This window comes from Macadamia integrifolia, chromosome 2 (assembly GCF_013358625.1).
Source record: "Macadamia integrifolia cultivar HAES 741 chromosome 2, SCU_Mint_v3, whole genome shotgun sequence".
Lineage (NCBI taxonomy): Eukaryota > Viridiplantae > Streptophyta > Magnoliopsida > Proteales > Proteaceae > Macadamia > Macadamia integrifolia.
The window spans coordinates 12695807-12700209 of NC_056558.1; positions in this window are offsets into that span (position 1 = coordinate 12695807).

Below are 4403 nucleotides of genomic sequence, written 5' to 3' on the forward strand. Positions count from 1 at the left end.
AATCCCGAAGACCGATTCCGAATCCAAAGGGATTTTCCAGATCTTCGGCCTACAGGTAAGGTATGAAGGTCGAAGCTCTCATTCAAGTTCTTTTTTATAATCCCAAAAATCGATATCGAATCTGATGGGGTGTTTCAGCTTTTCGACCTACGGGTGGAGGTATGAAGGACGAAGCTCTTATTTGAGTGGCTATGGGAGCTAACCTTTTTCATAAGGTTTGGTCCTGTTGAGCCATTGGTCCGATGGTGGGGGAATAAAGGCTGAGGCACCCATGAACCTCAAGTGTCTTCCCCCGCCGCAGGTGCTTCCTTTATAACACCTATCTGTTGTCGGCTCCCAACTAGGGTCCTATCTAAGTTGTCTGCTCAGGTCTGTTTTGCCTTGGCTTGAGCTCCCAACCAAGGTTATTCTTTCGATCATGTTTTCTTGGCTTCAGCCTGAGCGCTCGACTGAAGGGAGTGCCTTATATTTGCAACCATCTGGAAGCCATTGCCGTAAGCCAGCTCATATATTTACGAGATGAAAATCCTTCGGAGTATTTTGGATGGAGAGTTACAACTTGGAAGTGCTTAAGAAAAAATTACGAAATGTAAATGTAAATGTTCTATTAGTAGAATTTCCTCAAGTTCTTCGAGTTCCATGATCGGGGTACCTTTTCTCCCCCCGTAGTCTCTAGGTGATAGGACCCTGGTCGTATTATCCTCTAAACTCTGTAAGGACCTTCCCAATTTGGAGCTAGCTTTCCTTGATGCCTCGGGTTTGATACTTCTACCCTTCTGAGGACGAGGTCACCCATTCTGAACTTTTTCTTTCAGACTTTGGAGTTGTAGTGCCTCATAACCCTTTGCTGGTAGGCGGCGATCCTTTCTTGTGAGGTGTCTCTGACTTCAGTCAAGAGGTCTAAATTAGCTCGGAGTCCTTTATCGTTTTCTTCTTCATTGTAGTACTGATTCTGGTGGGTTACGGCTCCTACCTCCACAGGGAGTACAGCTTCAGTGCTGTAAGTAAAAATGAAGGGTGTTTCTCCGGTGGCTGACCTCTCAGTCGTGCGGTAAACCCAGAGGATGTTGTACAACTCTTCTGCCCATAATCCTTTGGCATCATCCAATCTCTTCTTTATTCCTTAGAGCAGGGTACTGTTGGTTACCTGTCAGTCCATTGGTCGATGGATAACCGACAGATGTTTTCCTATGGTCAATGCCGAAGGCATCACAAAACAAGCCAAAAGTTGGGTTGACAAACTGAGTTCCATTGTCCGTTACCACCACCCGAGGGATTCCGAATCGATAGACTATCACCCTCTGGAAGAAGTCCCTTGCATTCTTTTCGGATATCATCGCCAGTGCTTTGGCCTCTGCCCATTTCGTGAAGTAGTCTACCGCCACCACTACAAACTTTCATTGTCTTGTGACCAGGGGAACGGGCCCAGGATGTCTATTCCCCATACGGCGAATGGTATTGGGCTTGATAGGGATGAGAGCTCGGTAGAGTGCTGCCTGGGGATCGGGGCGAACACCTGACACTTAACGCACTTCCTGACGAACGATTTCGCGTCCTTCCTCATTGTCGGCCAGAATAGGCCCTGCCTCAGCATTCTATAGGCCAAGGCTCGGGCTCCCAAGTGTTGGGCACAAATCCCTTCATGCACTTCTCGGAGTGCATACTCACCATCGATAGGGTTCAGGCACTTGAGGTACGGCGTGGTGAACCCTATTTTGTACAGCGTCTCGTCCTTCAAAAGGAAGTGTGCTGACTGCATTCGTACGTTCCTTGCCTCATCCCTGTTCTCGGGGAGTGTTTCTTCCTTCAGGTATTCAATTATGGTATCCATCCAGCTAGGGCCGTATTCACCTATGGGTAATACCTCCCAGGGTTCTTCGGTGCTTGGATGGGATAGTACTTCAAAGTACACCGATCGCCCAAGGTCTGTGAAGTCAGAGGTGGCCAATTGTGACAGCGCATCTGTGCTGGCATTCTCCACCCACGGCACCTGCCTTACCTCGAACTCCTTGAAGGCTGTTACTTTCTCTCGCACCATCTTCAAGTATTCAGTCATCCTTTGTTCCTTGGCTTCATAGTCCCCATTCATCTGTCTCACCAAGAGTTGTGAGTCATTATGCACTACTGCACTACTAACTCCTGTACCAAGGCCCGCGCCAGATTTATTTCGGCTATTAGGGATTCCTACTCAGCTTCATTGTTGGAGGCATCGAAGTCGAACCATTTTGCATACTAGATTTTGAATCCTTCGGGGCTAACAAGTATGATCCCAGCGCCGCTTCCTGCGCTGTTGGATGCACCATCCACATACAATGCCCAAGTCCATTTTGCCCGAGCCTCGACAAACTCCTGGGGTTCATCTGGGAGTGTTTGTCTAGGCTATGAAGTCCGTTAGAGCCTGTGCTTTTATTACGGTTCTTGGCTTGTACTGTATATCAAATTCTCTCAATTCTACGGCCCAGTTTACTAGGCGGTCAGACATATCCGGCTTCTGTAGTATCTTCTTCAGTGGTTGGTCTATGAGCACACACACCGTGTGCGACTCAGCTTTCTTACCGCTATCACCAGGGTGTATGTTACTTTTTCCACTTTTCTATATCTTGTTTCTGAGTCCAAAAGCATTCGGCTGACATAATATATTGGTCGTTGTTGTCTTCCTTCTTCCTTTATCAGTACCACACTTACTGCCACTGTCGATACAGCTAGGTATAACTGCAACGTATCCCCTGTATTTGGCTTCATCAGTAGTGGGGGTGCGGCCAAGTATTCCTTCAGTTGTTAGAAGGACTTTTTGCATTCCTCCGTTCATTCGAACTTTTTGGATCCCTTCAAAGCTTTGAAGAAAGGGAGGCACTTGTCAGCCGACCGAGACATGAACCGTCCTAGGTGACGACTCTACTTGTTAGCTCTTGGACTTGCTTCACATTCTGTGGTGACCTCATATCTTGGATGGCATGTATTTTCATTGGATTGGCTTCAATTCCTCTCTCTGAGACAATAAAGCCAAGGAACTTTTCCGATGCTACTCCGAATGCACACTTTATCGAGTTTAGCTTCATACCGTACCGCCTCAGCCCCTGGAATGCATTTTCTAGGTCTCGAATATTGTGTTCTGCCTTCAGGCTTTTCATAAGCATGTCACCCACGTATACCTCCATGGTTTTGCCAATCATCCCCTTGAAGATCTTATTTACCAACATTTGATAGGTGGCCCCTGCATTTTTTAGTCCGAAGGGCTTGACTGCATAGCAATACAATCCCCCCTCGATCATGAAGGATGTCTTCGGGACATCGGCCTCGGACATCTTGATCTGATTGTATCCTGAGTACGCATCCATAAAGCTCAGCGCCTCATGTCCTGCTATGGCATCGATGATGAGGTCTATCTTTGGCAGGGGTAGCCGTCCTTTGGGCAGGCCTTGTTCAGATCGGTGAAGTCGATGCAGATCCTCCACTTCCCATTTGCCTTTGGGAACATCACCACATTGAATATCCACTCAGGGTATTGGATTTCACGGATGAACTGGGCCTTCAGCAACTTCTCTACCTCTTCATCTATCTTCCATTGTCTTTCAGGGGTGAAGATCCTCTTCTTCTGCTGTACCGGCTTCTTAGTCGGGTTGACACTCAGATGATGCTATATTACTTCTCGGTTTATTCCAGGCATGTCCAAGGCTAACCAGGCGAAGACGTCAGAATTGTCTCAGAGGAATGAGATGAGTTTTTCTCGTTGTTGCCTTGGTATTGTAGCCCCCACTTAGAATTAACGAGTATTATCCCCCTCTTCGGCTTCAACCTGTATTAGCTCCTCTGCCGGTTCCCCCCCTTTGATAACTGGTGTCATCGCGTAGATCTTCTATCAGGAGCGCCTCACTTGCCTTTTCTTTTCCCCATAAGGTGGTGGCGTAGCACCTCTAGGATGCCTCCTGATCGCCTCGACATTCACCGACATCATTCTTGGTTGGAAACTTCATCTTGAGGTGTGGAGTGGAGACGATAGTCTTTAGTAGGTTTAAACCAACTCTCCCTAGTATGGCGTTGTACGCCGAACTAATGCCTACTACCAGGAAGTTGATCATGACTGTTACTTGGTGGTTTCCGATGCCAGCTCTTACTGACAACTCAATCGATCCTTCCACTTTGACTGGGGCACCGAAGAATCCTTGCAATGGGTGTTCGACCTTCTTCAGCTTCCCCTTGTCCAGGCCCATCTTCTGGAAAGCTTCAAGGAATAAGATATCAGTTGAACTGCCGTTATCCACCAAGATCCTTTTTACTCTGCAATTGGCTATGGTCATGGTGATTACTAGGGCATCGTCGTGTGGCGTGCGCACCCCTTCCAGGTCATCATCCAAGAAGAAAATAATCATCCTCGTCTTTGCCTTCTTGTTTAACCATTCAGC